The 17,931-nt window shown below is 41.4% G+C and overlaps 1 long non-coding RNA gene across 3 annotated transcripts in view; it reads left to right on the top strand.

Annotated features, from left to right (window-relative positions):
• The window catches only part of LOC122233135, a 54,742-nt gene extending 37,260 nt beyond the window's left edge, over positions 1-17,482 (top strand). For 2 of the 3 annotated variants that reach the window (XR_006210612.1, XR_006210610.1), the window contains 2 exons: positions 5,697-5,995; positions 11,628-11,926. This is a non-coding gene — a long non-coding RNA (uncharacterized LOC122233135). Of the gene's footprint in view, positions 1-5,696; positions 5,996-11,627; positions 11,927-17,399 lie in introns of those variants that run through there. The other variant, XR_006210611.1, reaches the window with a different exon arrangement.
• Positions 17,483-17,931: the final 449 nt, after the last annotated feature.

Raw genomic sequence — 17,931 nt, 5'->3', positions numbered from 1 at the left:
GAATATAAACTTCATCCTCCGGAATCAACGTGCCTGAATGTGAACCTTGGCTTCACCACTGACAACGTACGTGATCTTGACTATTCTAAATCTCCCCAGGTTTCGATTCCCAACCCATTAAACATAACACATAGCCCACTGCATTGAGTTGTTAAGAAGAATGGTTAACACCATGGGATACTTATTACTATGTGTCAGGACCTGTCTTAAGCCCTGTATTAACTTATTTAATATGCACAAATGGTTGGGGATTTGGTAATTTGGTTATCCCTATTTTTATAAAGTAAAGAATCTATGGCATAGAGTGAGAAAGTCTTCAAGTCACAGAGTTAGCAAAAGGTGTAGCTGGCATTCAAACTTGCACAGAAAAACAGAAATGAAAGAGTAGAATGGTAGCTCATTAAACATTATCTGTTTGAACTTACTGTTCCTTCCTAGGCTTTGTTGCCGGTTTCCTCTTCAACTGGAAGGAAGCGCGGGTCACGCTCCTACCAGGACTGGAATCTTAATCAGAGAGTGTTTGGAGACCTGTCCACTTCTGAAACAATATACTGGCATAAACGCCTTTGAGGGCTTTCCTTCAATTCCCGGCTCCCCTGGGGTAGACGTTAGTGCTCTCTGACTCCTGAGCACGTGGTTCTGGCCCCTTTTGGGAGAGTGGGGCCATGTGACTAGGTCATCCAATGTAGGATGGACAAAAGTTATGTGTGTTGCTATTAGAGCATTTAACTGCTAGTGTGAGACCCTTCTGAACTCAGTTTCCCCTTGACACAATGACCAGCCGTGGTTGTGAGGCTGCCTGTTCTGTCACCTGGATTCTTGAAAGACAGCAATGGCCACAACATACTTCTGACACACAATAGACATGCGGCTTAAATGGGAAATAAGTTCTTGTTGATTTAAGCCACTGAGATTTCAGAGTTGATTGTTACTACAGTGAAACAGTCCACCTTAACTGATGCATCCATCCAATTTGCTCATTTTAATGTCCCGCCTCTTCCTCCTGGGAATCTTCTCTGCTTAATCACAACGCCCCAGGTCTTCTATCTCCTCCTCTGTTACTGCCTCTTTCTTTCTACTTTTCGTTCTGTCTTTCGGTCCTGTGCAATTCCTTTCTACAGTCTTCCTTCAGTGGGGGTGTCTCCCTGGGGAAACATGAGTATACTTGAATTTAGGGACAGAATCATTCTGTCTGCCCTCCTCCTGTTTCAAACTAGGCTCAGAATATGGAACCCATCCTAGGTTCTGCTCATGAAATGCAGCCACTAGAGCCTGATTTCTGAGGACTTAGACACACTCTGGGTAACTGCAGCCAAATCAAGCACTGCAGAACTTATCTTTCCAATGATAAGGCTGTGTCCAGCCATGACCGCATGGAGTATGTCCACTTAACAAGGACAAGAGAAGCTGATTTGTCCCTAAAGGGCTTTGAAATTCACTCCACTAGCATGAAATGGGTCAATAAAAACAAGAAATGAAATTGAGGTCAGAGACTTTCTCTGGAGAGACAGTAAATAGCATCTGAGGCCTCCTCCACACCCCTGTCCCCACGGTGCTGCTGCAGATTCATCGGCAAGGTGCCGATTAATAGCCAGAGGAAATGTCACTGCTGCGTGGTGTCCTGGGAACCACGGTCCTCTTTTCCCAGGAGGAAAGAGGGAGCTGTGAGGAAATTCTGCAAGCCAGGCTGCAGCCATAACAGGCAAGATTGCTTCAATTGCTAGTTCTATATTTGTAGCTAAAATCCCAGGGCTATGTTCATTGATTATGATTGGGGATTTGGCTAGGGTGTAAGCATTTTAAGGGCAGGGATTAGATCTCGTTGAAGATTATCTTCAGTACCTTGCACGGTCCATGCCATAGAATAAATGCTTATGATTTTTGATGAATGATTCAGTGGAAATATGGATGTCTTAGTCTATTTGGACTGCTGTAACTAAAACACTGGGTGGTTTATAAATTAATTAATTTATTTATTCATCACAATGCTGGAGGCTGGAAAATCCAAGGTTATGGCCTTCACAGATTTGGTGTCTGGTGACAACCCGCTCCCTAGATGGCTGTTATTTCTAATGTCACTTCACATGGCAGGAAGACAAGGGAACTCTGTCAGTCCTATTTTATAAGAGCATGGGTCTCACTCATGAGGGCTCTGTCTTCCTGTCTTAATCACCTCCCGAAGGCCCCCACCTCCTACTACCATCACCTTGAGGGTTCGTATTTTAACATATGAATTTTGGGGGGATGCAAATGGTTAAAAAACATAAGTTGCTCGTTGGCTGTGTCCTCTATTAAATTATATCTATTCTGTCATGTGCACACATGTATCCCCCATTTGCCACAGCGTCCTGCTCAGAGCACCCCAATAAATGTTTGTGCAATTAATGGTCTAGCCATCTTTTACATTAGGAGAGGCAAATGTTGCCTGGGTGAGAAAAGTCCACTCATACAATTAATTAAACACTTACCGAGTGTTGGTTGTGTGACTGTCCCTGCTAGCTACAGGGTCGAGGACACCAATGAGGCAAGACTCTGCTCTCCTCACTTTAGTGAAGAAGATAGGGCTTCCTATTAAGGATCTGCAGGGCAGTAAGTAAAGAAATCATGGGGGCAAATGAAAAAGAGAAAAAATCTTCCCCAAAGACTGAAGGAGAGCAAGATATGGCCTCTGAGAGTGATGACCCTTGATGGGAGGGCTCGGGAGATGACAGGAGTTTGTTATATGGATCTGTCATAGGAAGGGTATTCCAGACAGAGTTTCTATCCATTTTAACACCTGGCCTTTCTGATAACCCTGGACATCTAACCAGCACAGGGACTGTGGGCCATCCTGAAAACCTTCCTCCAAACTTGGGCTTCCTGAATCTTAACAAGATACACTCTTCAATATGGTTTGTTCCGTCTTTCAAAGCTCTATCAAGCCTCATCCCCTCTGGGAAACCTTCAGACTAATCTAGCAAAGATTTCTACTCTGTGGGCTCAGAATCTATCAGCTCTGTCTCAAGCAAGCTGTGTGATCTCAGGGAAGTCACCTTCATTTTTTTTCATCTGCTAAATTAGGGTTTCAAGAATACCCTTCCCTCGAAATCGTAGGATAATTAATGACACAGCACCTGGTAGTTCATCAACCTTTCAGTTCCTTGTTTTTTGTTTTTCTCATCTATGAAATGTTATGATAATAAAATGAGCCAACAAAGGTAGAACACTTAGAACAATGAGCGGCACACAGCAAGCATATATGAGTGTTAACTATTATAATTCCTACTACATGACATGTCCATTCCTTAACAGATACTGCTTGGTATTAATTATAATAATAGTACATGAGAGCCCTCTTTATTACTCTGAAACTTCTTCCCACACTGATCTTGATCATTAAAGAATTGGTGGCCTGAGATCAGAGTTCCTGTTTGGAAATTCTAACTCCTGGCCCATGGTCCTTCGGTCATGGCACCAGCCAGCATGCTCCTTAGTTAAGAATCGAGGCTGGTGAACCATCCAAGCTTCAGGCACTCAGCTCCTCTGAGCCTCCTGCCCTCCTCCTGGCTAGAGAACACCGTGGGCTCTGCCTTTTCCCCAGCAATGCTGGCAACATAGTTTCTTATGCTGCTAAAAATATGCAGCTCAAGATTCAAGGTGAACCAGATGGACTGATTTTCAACTTGAACAAAAGATGGGACAGAAAGAATGTAGTAGTGGCTTCTGTAGAATGTAGAATGTAGAATTTAGTGGCTTCTGCTTGGGGTTGAGCGGGCTGGGAGAGGTAAGGTTTTATCTTAACTACTAAAGGATATTTTTTAATCCAATAGACTTTCTAACTGGTTTGGTCAACAGTTATTAATGTAGATTCACTAGCAATGCCTTTTTAATGGAAGAGGGTGAGAAGCTTCTCAATTTGAGACACAGTCCCTCTGGCATTAAGGACTTACCCATCTTCCAACTTGACTTTTATCTCTGGGCTTCCTCCCTGGTGATTCCTGGTCCTTGATGGTTACAGAAACTAAGATTCAAAAACACTTAGTACCTTGTCTTCTAGGGGATTCTGTGAATCATGACTTCTGAACTAAAACTACATATGTAATATTTCTCCAGCAATAATGATGGGAGGTGTAGGTGCAGGGTTTGCTCTGTATGGTTTACAGTGGACCTACAGCATATTTTGGTAATTAGGAATACAGAGACTGAAGAAATGAAAATATTGCAAGAAATGTTGCAGCGCTTGGTATATTTAGTGAATAAAAAAGTAAAGAAAGTCTGAAGCCATGCACCATGGAAATAATCTTGATAATTTTCTAATGTTGACAATCGGTATCTATTGAATATTTTGGCTAGATCATAGGCTAGATACTTTCCAATACAACACTCCCTATAATCCTCATCAGCAGCGTGGTGACAAAGGAAGCAGTATGAGGCTCAGAAGAACCAGTAAGTTTGCCTAAGACCACACAACCAGGCAATGAAGAAGGAAGGATCAGACCAAGTCTCCAACATCAATGTCCCGGATACTACAGCCAAGTCTGTCTTTAAGTCCAGGGACAACCAGAGTTTGAATTCTGAGTATGGCAGAGTGGGGTTTGTCCAGGTGGAGTCCCCAGTCTGCAGCATCGGTGTCATACGGGAACTTGCTAGAAATGCAAGTGCTCTGGCCCACCCAGACACACTGAATCAACAACCCTGGGGGTGGAACCAAGCCATCTGGACTTTTCAGCAAGTCCTTTGCATGATTCTAACGACTACTGTTGTGTCAGTAACGTTGGCGAGAGCCTCAGAAAGGCAAAGTAAATTGCCTACAATCCTAGAACAGCACTAGGTTTTGAAATGAGCTTCGTCTTCCCTTAAACTTGTAATGTTGCATGAGGTGTTTTCTAGTGTAGAATAAGTTCTTTAGTGTCTGAGCTTCAGTTTTCTTAGCTGCCAATTAAAACAGTGGCCAAAGATGAAGATTCTGGAAATCAATAGCATATCTCCTATTTACTAGTCATGTGGCACAGGCAATTTGTTAATCTCTTTGTGATCTGGTTCCTCACCTGCTAAATGCCTCTTCAGGCTGTCGTGGCAATCAGTGAGAAACTGCCTGATCGGTACCTTTGCACAGTGCCTGGCACAGAAAAGAAGCTCAGTGACATGTGAGTCTGTTCGTGGACCTTAATAGCTCATCTTCTTTCTCTCTAAATAAAATGGACAATATCCTTACCCAGTGCCTGGAGCATAGTAGGTGCACAGTAAATGCTCAGTCCTTAAGGTTCTTTCTAATGGAGGCTTCTTTTATTCTCCTTGACAAGGTAAGTATCTCCCCAAGTGGTGTTTCACCTCCTGGATCTTCTCCCTGCAGCCAACTCCCTTAACGTCAAGCAGTGAAAGTGGATCCCCAGGAAATAAATTCCAAAGCTATTGTAATGGAAAGAGTCAGCTTCAGTCAACTTTACCATTAAACTCTTAATAAGAGAGTCTGCCCTATAAGGGAGTCGCCTTGCAGCACTTTCTCCTAAGAACTCTGGTTATTAACTATAACTCCCTGGAGATGTACTGCCCCGCCCCCCGCCCCTTTCAGAGCAGCCTCTGTTTTTCTCTAAGGAAGCCCTGGAGAGTCTCTGCATCCCACTTGGTAAAATAGTGATTTAATAAGATGCTTAATTATATTTGAACCAACAACGATATTTTATGGAATACTGTAATTGCATTTTCCATTTTGCTAGAAAATCGAACGCTGAGAAGCCTGTGAACTTATCACATCAGTGTGCAGCCTGGACAACTGACAGACCCAACACCAAATGCTGTGGTTCCTTTTGCAATCGTCTGTAATTCTCCAACTCTGAGCAACAGGTTTAGAGGTCTCTCTGAACCCAGCTCCAGAGGAAACACTCAATACACAAGTATAACTTAATTGGCAATGTAGATGCGGACATTGAGGAAGGCTGGGTAGCCAGGAATTGTATACAAAGAGCCTACAGCTACTAATGTATAATCTTGTAACAAAAGTGCACCATCACCTCTGGTAAGTCTTAATTTACTCACGTCTGAAATAAGAATAATAATAATGCCCATGCTGCTGGTAACAGAGAGGTTTAAAAGATACCACTGTAGCTAATGGCTGGACCTAGTAGGTATGCAATAAAACAAGAGTCTTCCCTTTGGTCCAAGGAGACAGCCTAGAAAAACTGACTTCAGTGTTTAAAAACAAACAGGAAAACAAAGAAAAGTGGGACAACAATGCCCCCAGACTTTGCTTAGAGGAAGGCTCAGAATAATTAAAGCAAAGTCATGCTGGTGCTTTGCCCGTCTGTGCTTATCACTCAGCTCCTTGGCACAGTTCTGCATTGTCTTTACCTTTGTCCCCTACCGGCTGCAGATAGCGCCAGTGACAAATTGCTGTTTCCATGAATCACAGGGCTGTTAATCCCCACCGTGTCTCCTTAAAACACATCCCTGCATATCGCGTGATGCTGTGCTTTCTTTACAAATCTTTTAGTTGCCTAGTTACTGGGCTAATATTGATAATACCTGCTGCATTGCGTACCCAGCTCCTCTCTGTGGTATGCGGGGTCCCCAAAGCACCCTGTGGGCATGCTTCTGTCCCCAAACTGCTCCATGGGAGTTTTTCAAAAGATAGGCTTCAGCTTTCTCTGTTCTCAATACCTCATACACATCAAGACGTGGCCCATTAGGGGTGCCTGGTGGCTCGGTAGGTTAGCCATTCGACCTTGGTTTCTGCTCAGGTCACGATCTCACCGTCCTTGAGTTCGAGCCCCGTATCGGGCTCCATGCTGATAGCATGGAGCCTGCTTGGTTTTTTCTCTCTCTCTCCCTCTCTCTGCTCCTCCCCTGCTTGGGCTCTCTCTGTCTCTCAAAATAAATAAATCAGTTAAAAAATTTTAAGACATGGCCCATTATAAGCACCAAGGCAGTTTGGATGACATGGATGTGTCCCAAATTTGGGACCAGAAGTTTATAATCTTAAGAGTCTTATAGAGTCTTTAATTTTTTAAATGTTCTACGTTTCCATACTAAAAACAAACCTGCTCATTATTTAAAAGTTGCAAATCATTAGGGGCACTTGGGTGGCTCAGTCAGTTAAGTGTCTGACTTCAGCTCAGGTCACAATCTCGTGGTTCACCAGTTTGAGCCCCACGTCGGGCTCCGTGCTGACAGCTCGGAGCCTGGAGCCTGCTTCCGATTCTGTGTCTCCCTCTCTCGGCCCCTCCCCCACTCATGCTCTGTCTCCATCCCAAAAATAAATTTAAAAAATATTAAAAATTAAAAAAACATTAAAGTTAAGAAAAGAATAAAACATTAAATATCTATATAAATATAGATAGGCATCTTTTTATCTAGATATAAATATACATATATAAGTATAGATATAATATCATCTAAAGAAAATCTCTATGAATGCCATGACACATTTCCTCCCAATGTTTTTTTTCTATTCATAGTTATTTTTTTAAATTTTGGTGTTTACAAGATAGCACTTACGTGAACCTTTTAAACTATCCTCTCTATATGTATGCTTTCCTGATAGATTCTCTTTATAAACATAATTTAAGTGACTGCATACTATTCCTCTGAGTAGAGGCGTCAGCTTCCTTGACGCTTCCTCTAATGTTGTCCCTTACAGTGTTTTTAATTTTAAATTTCTTCCTATCATAAGTAATTCTATGACGGGCTACATTATAGGGCCCATAAAGCTGCCATTCCAGCAGAAGGAGACAGATCATAAACAAGAAATGTAATAAATAAATGAAATAGTACATAAGGGATAAAGGGGAGAGAGGACAGCAGAGGGACAGTTGCTGCTTTAAATACAGTGGTCAGGGTAGGCCTCACTAAGACTGAAGACTGGCAGGAAATAAGGAGGTCAGACACCCCAAGATCTGGTAGAAGATCCTTTCCGGAAAAAAAAAAAAAAAAGAAGCATGCAAAGGCTTTGAGGTAGAAGAATTAACAAGTGGAGACAAAGATAATTTAGTGTAATTGTGCAGGGTCTTGCAGTCTGTGGCAGAACAGCCCCAGGCTGCTGAGATTCCATCTCAAGTGCCAAAGTTTCCGAACCTGGAAGCATCAGATGACAGAGTGAGCAGGCAGTCTTAACACTGCCCCTAGTCTAACTAAGCCTTCGACAGGTTTCTTCCTGAACACGACCTGCCTTTTCGTAGAGCGTTTGCTTCAGAAAACTTCCAGTCTTAAATTCTTTCTCTGTCCCTTTGAGATGTAAATCTTCTCCCAGACTGTTGCAAGTTTTATAACCCAGAAATGTCTTTCTCAAGGGCCTGGGAGCCATCTTTAAAATATACCCATCTGAGGAGACAGTGCCCCTACTTCCTAGTCTCATCTCCATCACTGGTCGTGCCAACGTCATCATCTCTCACTTTGAATACTGCAATGACTTCTTAACCAGTCCTCTACGTGTTTACTCCTCATTGTTTATTCTCTGTAGAGCAGGCAGAGAGCTCTTTTGAAAGTCAAACTGTATCCTACCCCTACCCAGGAACCTCCAGTTGTTTTCCATTACCCTTTCCATAAATTCCTAAGTCTTTCCTGGCTCCCCAAGGCCCTGCCTACTTCTCTGACTCAACACTATGCTCTTAGGTTCTCTTTCACTCCATCCCAGCCACTTCGGCCAATAACCCACCCACCCCGAGGGCCTCGGACCCTGCTGTTGGTACGGTGCAGACTCTCTGTATGGCTTCCATTCTAACTATTCAGCTACCTCCTGACATATGCTTTTCTCAACCCTTCTAATTGCCCCGTCTGAAAATGTAAATTCTGTCACTGCAGCCTGCTTTCCTAATACATACCTACCAGGACCAGTCATTATGTGTTTCTTTTATCATTGCCTAACTCCCCCTCCTCACTAGAAGGCAAGCTCCATTTTGTTCACTGCTACATTTTTTGTAGCCTCACAAGTGAACAGTAAGTGTTGACAGAATGAAGGATAAGTAAAAGACTCTGAGGTGTCTGGTTGTTTAAAAACAGTGGTTCAACTTTCTCAATGTACTTATCCACCAAATCCTTTTCCATGTAACACTTCTCAATATGGAGCAAAATCAAAAGCTTAGATATAGTGGCAGCTTAAAGGTGGCTGAAAGATCTTTGATCTTGCCCTCATCAAGAAGCAGGGTCTATGTTGTCTCTACTTGAATGTGGGTAGTCCCTACGATCGCTTTCTGCAGTAGCAGGTGGCAGAAAGGGTGCCATGCCAGTTTTCTGGGTGCAGATTGTAAGAAACTGTCAGCTTCCACCTCCTGCCCCTTGGAAAACTCTCTTAGAGCCTGAGGTGCCATATGCCAAGTCTGATTATCCTGCCAATGCCGTGCTGGAAGGGTGTGCACCCATAGGTGCTCCAGTCAGCAGTCTCAGCAGAGCACAGCCTTCTAGCCATACTCCCAAGGCACCAGACAAATGAAAGTAGGTATCCTGCACTCTCCACACCAGCCCGTCTGCCAGGGAAATACTACGGTCTCCACTGAGACAGAAGAGAAGGATCTGCTATGGAGCCCAGCCTCATTTCCTCACCACAAAAGCACGAGATGTACGAAAATGATTAATGTTTTAAAAACAACAAACCAACCTACATTTGGGTAATTTTTATGGAGCCATAGATTACTGGAATACCGATACAATCCATTCTTTTCATTGGGAGAGGAAAAAAAAAAAGGCATGGAGAGGAGAAAGTCACTTTGCCAAGGTGTCTTAGTGGATTCATAGCAGAACTGGGACCAGAACCCCTATCTATCCAGTGTTCCTGCCATGAGCAAAGGGTTTTAGGAGTTGCTCTGGATCCCTTCCTCCTTCTCTCACATGGGCTGTCCCCTTCAGTTTAAACCAACATTTGTTGAATACACTGTGGGTGTCAAACCAGACCTGGGAACATGTACATACTCATTTCATTCAGTCTCTCTAGCCAGAGGAGTTCTTTAGGAACCAGCCACTGTGGACCAGCAAAGAGGGATGTCATCAAAGCTATAAAATGAGAGGCAAGTCCAGCCAGAGTATAAATTGACCAGAATATATTTCATTCTCCTGGCTGCGAGGCCTCACACTTTTGAATGAATATGTGCTTAACTATTTATAATTGACCTTTGCACAAAGGAACATGAAATTTTTATAGCCCAAAGCTTCATTTATTAACTTTACTGGAGTGTAAAATATTTCTGTTTGCCATAAATTTATACCAGGACAAACAATATATATGCTAATTAGTAGTCATGTCGTTGTCTGCACGCTGTTGTGTTGGCCGGTCATTTCCAACAGGCAAAATAGCAGAATTCAATCGACAGATGACAATTGAATGGCTTGATACTTGCTGTTCAAACAGTGAAGTCTGGAGTGGTGAATTAATGGTGTTCATTATAACGAGTCCATTTCCTTTTCATTTCCTTTATAAATTAGTCCAGGTAACACGCTGAGTCCCTTCAAGAATGGCTCCCGGGAACCTGCTGAGATACACCTGCAAAACCCACAACTCAGCAGAATCCCTCCGGCTCTCATCCTGTGGTTTTCATGTTCCTTCTGGAGTTTCAAAAACTCACTGATGTTTCAGGTGTGGAAGGAGCCTTAGAGATCATCTCTACTGGTTTCACAGAGAAGGGGACTGAGACTGAGAGTGGTTAAGCGTGTTGCCCAGGGTCACATAGAAAGGCAGCGTTGGAGTCAGAGCTCAGGAGTAGGTCTCAGTAAAAAATAAAGCTGGGAAACCCCTGAGCGATCATCACTGTGTCCTATCTATTTAAGAGGTGGTAAAATAAAGGATCGAGGAGGACAAGTTCAAATGCTATAGACCTCATGGAGCCTAAATAGAACTTGAGGCTTCATTCTACTCATTCATGTGTCCATCAATTTAAGAGATGTTTACTGAGTACCTACTATGTGCTAGGTGCTGGAGGTGAAATGGTTATCCAAGTACACATAGCCCCTTCCCTCACAGAGTCTAAAATATAGGGCAAGAAATATATATCAATCAAATTGCTTCATTCTACTCATTCATGTGTCCATCAATTTAAGAGATGTTTACTGAGTACCTACTATGTGCTAGGTGCTGGAGGTGAAATGGTTATCCAAGTACACATAGCCCCTTCCCTCACGGAGTCTAAAATATAGGGCAAGAAATATATATCAATCAAACTGTCACACAAGCATATACTAGCAAAATGTGACGGGCACTATGAGTGTTAGAAGGGTGGGATATGGTCTAGTCAAAGGGGCTAGATATCATATGAGGGCTGAGATTGAATGAATAGAGATTGATAGGTGAAGTGTGTTGAGGTGGGTAAAACATAATTCTAAACAGAGGGAATGGCATGTGCAAGGGGCCTGAGGTACGAAGAAGCTTGGCCCATTACAGTAATTACAGAAAGCTTGTGATGGATGTGTGCCCAGAATGAGAAGGGATGAGTCTGGTAAGGTGGTCCCAGTTTTGATCATATTGAACTTTGTGGGGTTTAGTTCTTTGTCCTAAGACATAGGGAGAGCAAATCAAGGCTTAGAGGGGCATGCAAATGACATGCAAAAATAGAACACTTTGTTTCCATTATAGCACATGTTATATTGAATTTCAATGTTGCTCCCATGGTTGGTCCTTAAGTGTAACCATTGCTTGAATCTTGTCTATTTCTATCTTATATTTACAGCACCTAGTTCTTGGTATGTAAAGGAAATTTGCTCAGTTCTTGGTATGTAAAGTAAATTTGGAATGCTGCCTGCTGCATGAAAACACAATTTTCCCATCATCACCTACAAAACATTGGCAAAGAAGGGCCGACTGTTTTGTCTTTATATCACATGGATTATTCCTTCCCTTCTCCATCATGATATAAGTGTGAAGATGCAAAATATCCCAAAGCCGATCCTTCTTCGTCTTTGCTAACAACAAATAAGCCATTTTACTTCTCAGAACAATCTTTCAGCTAAATATTTCTCCGGTTATACATAATCTCATGAAATTTTCTAGGAAAACTTTTGTTCCTCAATAAAAAGGAAAAATGAAACTGGTATGTCTAGCCAGCCTTCTTCTTGCCTTGATTTCAAATGCAATGGGTGGAGCTGCAGCAACCATCTTGTGACTAGGAGGTGACAAGGAAATGGCAAACAGACCTGTTAACATACAGCTACCAGTCTCCATACTGTCAAGTCCTTACTCTGGATCCATATTTGACCAACGAAAATAAATTTCTATTAGTTTTAGCCCTCTGGTTAGGCTTCCGGTTACTTGCAGGCAATCGTAGTTCTAGCTGATAGAAAGCTCTAACAAACTGCCTGTCACAAAATAGAAACTCAGTAACTATTCACTCTCTTCCAGACGCAGGCCACCCCCTTTTCCACCAAGCTATTTTTCTTATGCATTTCTCCACGTTTTGCTCTCTTCATTTGGTTTATCATGTGTATTCAAATACTGGAGATAGAGATGAGATAGAGATAGAGATAAGGATAGAAATGAGAGGGGAGAAATAGAAAGAGAGAATGAGGAGAAAGAGGTTACCCTGGGAAGCTTAAAACCCTGTTGGAAGATGAGGGACTTGCACAGGTAAAATAATAACACCATACACAAACCTGCTGAGAAATGGGCACAAGGTCTGTGTTGCAAATCCCATCTTGCCATTAACAACAGCAGAACTTTGGAAAGTCACATCACCATCTGGGATCTCTATCTACATTTGCAAAATGAGGAGGCTTAGATCATCTCAAATGCAGTCCTCCTCAAAAGATATTCCACAAACCACCACATCTAAGTCCCCGATGAGGCTTGTAAAACATAGACCCCTGGGTCTGGACTTAGAGTCTCTGGGACTGAGAATGAATGATGGGCATCTCAAGCATGCTCCTGAAGTTGTTATAGCACTTGAGACCCATTGTCAAGTTCTATTCTTGATCTAGGACTGTCTGATTTACTTGGAACGAAGTACAAACTCTATATTTTAGATGTGCAGTTAAGGCAGAAGCCTGATGCTTTAAAGCATTGTTTTAATTGACTTAAGATGATTGAGAGCTAAGGCTCCAGTGCAGCTGGAGATCCCAGCTCCTCCCGAACGAGAATCAAAGTTTACTGACAATTGCTGAATTAAATTATAGGAATCTCCACGGTGTTTGCTGCTGGAGCTGTTCACAGTGTTGTCAAAACACCCTCTGTGCATATGTATCTGTGTGGATGTATGTTTGAACACATGCATGCCTGTGTATAAATATATGCATGGTCACATATGGATATGCACATGGGCTATCCACAAACAGACTAATGTTTGTGCATAGGGATCAAGTATGCATCGCTATATACAGCTACATGTGCCTACAGACACACATTTCTGAATATTTGTACTTACACATTCACACGAGATTACACATATGTATATACATGTACCATGTTTTGCACCATTTGTTACTGATTTAAAACTGAGTTGTGAATAGAAAATAGTAAAAATCTTTGTTTGATAGTCCCCGAGGTGTGGGAAAATAGAAGAGACTATTGGACAATTTGCAGAGGTTAGACTCAGGACGTTAATTTCATTTAGTTTCTTGAAATATCTTCTTATAAAGGTTTTTTTTGGGGGGGGGAGGTTGTATTTATTTTCAATGAGGACAGAATGCTGGGCTTCTTGTTCCAGCACTATGCATAACACATTGGATGTTCTTGGGCAAGCCATGTGATCTCCATGGGCCACAGTTTCCCGTTCTTCTTCTATAATCTTAGAGTCCCTTGTTCAAACCTGAATGACAACATTTACAGTTTGTGTCTATTTTCCTTAGAATATTAATGTCCCTTTGGTAATAGGAACTACATCTTACTCACCTCCATTTTCCCAATGTCTATGAGAGAACCTAGCATGTTATGATGGTGATAGTGATGATGGTGGTGATGGTGATGGTGATGATGATGGTGGTGATGATATCACTGATGAGGATAGTGATGATGGTGATGGCGATGATGGTGATGGTGATGATGATGGTGATGGTGATGATATTACTGATGATGGTGATGATGGTGATGGCGATGATGATGATAATGGTGATGGTGATGGTGATGATGGTGATGATATTATTGATGATGGTGATGATGGTCATGGCGATGATGATGATAATGGTGATGGTGATGACGGTGATGGGGATGGTGATGATGATCATGGTGATATTACTGATGATAATGACAATGATGGTGATGGCAATGATGATGATGGTGATGGTGATGATGATGGTGATGATGGTGATGATATTACTGATGATGGTGGTGACGATGATGATAATGGTGATGGGGATGATGATGGTGATGGTGATGATATTACTGATGATGATGATGATAATGGTGATGGTGATGATGGTGATGGGGATGATGATGGTGATGGTGATGATATTACTGATGATGGTGATGATGGTGATGGGGATGATGATGATAATGGTGATGGTGATGACGGTGATGGGGATGGTGATGATAGTGATGGTGATGATATTACTGATGATGGTGATGATAATGGTGATGGTGATGATGGTGATGGGGATGATGATGGTGATGGTGATGGTGATGGTGATGACGGTGATGGGGATGGTGATGGTGATGATGGTGATGATATTACTGATGATGGTGGTGACGATTATGATAATGGTAATGGGGATGATGATGGTGATGGTGATGATATTACTGATGATGATGATGATAATGGTGATGGTGATGATGGTGATGGGGATGATGATGGTGATGGTGATGGTGATGACGGTGATGGGGATGGTGATGATGATGGTGATGATATTACTGATGATGATGGTGACGATGATGATAATGGTGATGGGGATGATGATGCCAATGACAAATGAAACTAGTATTTACTGAACTTCACTTTTAAGTACTTTACATGGACAACATCATTTAATTTTTACCACAAACCTTGAAGCAATACAATTGACCCTTAAACAACAGGAGTTTGAATTGCACACATCCACTTATAAATATTTTAAACACATGTTTAATTCCAGAATAATTAAAATACAATGTTATATTAGTTTAAGGTGTATAATATAGTGACTCATCAGTCCTATACATTACTCAGTGCTCTTCATAAGAATATATATATATTTCTTATAAAATTTTTATATTAATATATATTTTTATAATATACATATATATATTGTATATATTATATATATATATATATATATATATATATATATATATATATATATATATTAGAGACAGCAAGCATGCATGTGTGTGCACACAAACAGGAGGGGCAGAGAGAGAGAGAGAGAGAGAGAGAGAGAATCTTAAGCATACTCTATGGTCAGCATGGAGCCCAATGCAGGGCTTGATCCCATGGCCCTGGGATCATGATTTGAGTTGGAATCAAGAGCTGGATGCTCATCTGACTGAGCCACCCAGGTGCCCCATGGTAAGTATACTAGTGTACTCTTAATCCCCTTCACCTATTTTGCCCATCCTTCCACCCATCTCCCCTCTGGTAGCCATCGATTTGTTGTCTATTGTTAAGAGTCTGTTTGTTTGTTTGGCTCTTTTCTTTTCTTTGTTTCTTTGTGTTATTTCTTTTTCTTTTTTTTTTTAAACTTGTTTTTTCATGTTTATTTTTAAGTGAGAGAGACAGAGTGCGAGTTGGGGAGGGGCAGAGAGAGGGAGATACAGAAATGAAGCAGGCTCCAGGCTCTGTGCTGTCAGCACAGAGCCCAACACGGGGCCCGAACTCACAAATTGAACTGTGAGATCATGACCTGAGCCAAAGTCGGATCCTTAACTGACTGAGCCACCCAGGTGCCCCTGATTTGTTTTATTTCTTAAATTCCACATGTAAGTAAAATCATAAGGCATTTGTCTTTCTCTTATTTATTTCACTTAGTATTATGTCCTCTAGATCCATCCATGTTGTTGCAAATAGCAAGATTTCATTCTGTTTAATGGCTGAGTAATATTCCATTGTGTGTGCATATGTGTGTGTGTGTGTTTGTGTGTGCACACCATTTATTTATCATTCATCTATTGATGGACACTTGAGCTGTTTCCATAATTTGGCTATTGTAGATAATGCTGCAATAAACATAGCAGTGCATATATCAATGTGTTATAGCCTTTACATAAATACCCAGTAGTGGAAATATTGGTTCATATGGTAATCTATCTTTAACTTTTTAAGGAACCTCTATACTGTTTTACTGGTGGCTGCACCAGTTTGCATTCCTACCAACAGTGCACAAGGGCTCCTTTTACTCCACATCCTCACCAACACTTGCTATTTCTTGTGTTTTTGATTTTCGTCATTCTGACAGGGGTGAGGTGATATCTCATTATGGTTTTGACTTGCATTTCCCTAATGACTGGTAATGTTAACCATCTTTTCACGTGTCTGTTGTCCAACTGTATGTGTTCTTTGGAGAAATGTCCATTCATGTCTTCTGCCTGCTTTTTAACTAGATGATGATGATGATGATGATGATTTGGTGTTGAGTTGTATAAGTTCCTTATACCTTTCAGATACTGAACCTTTGTTGGATATGTCACTTGCAAATGTCATCTCCCATTCAGTAGGTTGTCTTTTAGTTTGTTGATTGTATGAATTTTTAAAATAAATACGGTACAGTACTAAAAACATATTTTCTCTTCCTTATGATTTTCTTAATAACTTTTTTCTCTATTTTATTATTAGAATACAGTATATAATGCATAGAACATACAAAATTGGTATTCATTGACTGTTTATGTTATTAGTAAGGCTTCTGGTCACAGAAGACTTAGTGGTTGAATTTGGGGGACTCGAAAGTTACATGTGGATTTTCAACTGCATGGAGTGTTGACACCCCACACCCCTGCATTGTTCAAGAGTCAGCTACACTACCATTCTCCCTATTTTGGGAAGATTTTGGCTCAGAGAAATCAACTAACATGCTCAGGAGTACCAGGCTAGGAACTATCATAACTTGAATTCAAATCCAAGTCTGCCTGACTCTGAGAGGTCATATGGACCACGTACTGCTTAGTAAAGAGTTATTAAATGATGCATTATAAGAATGATATTTAGTAGAATGAATTGGATTCCCAAAGAGCCTCATCTACAGAGAACAGATTCTGGTTTAGAGTCACATAGGAGAGGCACATTTTAACGTTGAAAGGGATCACAAAAGTCCCCAGACACATAGGGAGGTAAAGTGACCTGTTCAAGGTTGCATGATTATAGTTACCGTGGCAATAATAAAGATAGGATACTGTATTCTTCATTCCCAGCCCAGGTGTGCTTTCTACTATTGCAGAGGGCTTTGTATCCTTTCCTCTTTTCATACAAAAAGACAAAAAGACTTCAAGGTTACCTTATGGTATCTATAACAAGCAAATCAATGGAAGTTTCCTCCACACAAACATGAGCTGCAATTATCATTGTTATTATTATAATTCTGTTTATGCCTCTTCTCCCTGTTAGTTCCCAGAATCAGTGGACAGACACCAGGACAGGATAATTAAATACACTGAAGTGCTTGTCATGACTCCACATGAATCCAGGAGACAGAGCTTTCATGGACCAATCACCTCATTCCCCCAAAGTGCTCCCTCTCATAATTAAAAATTAAACCGTTTTCCAATGAAATAATTTTGTTCATTCTTCTTGCTCCCGCTCCAGTGCCTGTGGCACCAGCTAAATTTCAAATTAAATAATTCAGCTGCAATACATTTAAAATAGATCACGTTGAGCGCTTCACTTCCGATTGGCTGCAAAACCAGGCCAATTGAACAAGATTCTCATGGATGTCACCTGCCAAGGGTGTGCAAGGCATGGGATTCCATTAATGAGGGATGATCACCTTTCTCTATTTTCTTATTCCCGGGCTCTGGCACAGTGAAACTTTCCCCCTCTTTAAACCATTTTGTCTCATTTTTATCCCTTTGTTCTCATTTTCCTCCCTTTGATCAAATCAAAATCTTCCTTTAGAATCCAGGTTCCTCCCCCATTTTGC

This window comes from Panthera tigris, chromosome D4, assembly GCF_018350195.1.
Source record: "Panthera tigris isolate Pti1 chromosome D4, P.tigris_Pti1_mat1.1, whole genome shotgun sequence".
Taxonomy (NCBI): domain Eukaryota; kingdom Metazoa; phylum Chordata; class Mammalia; order Carnivora; family Felidae; genus Panthera; species Panthera tigris.
The sequence above is the reverse complement of the archived record's forward strand: the minus strand, read 5'-3'. Positions and strand labels throughout refer to the sequence as shown.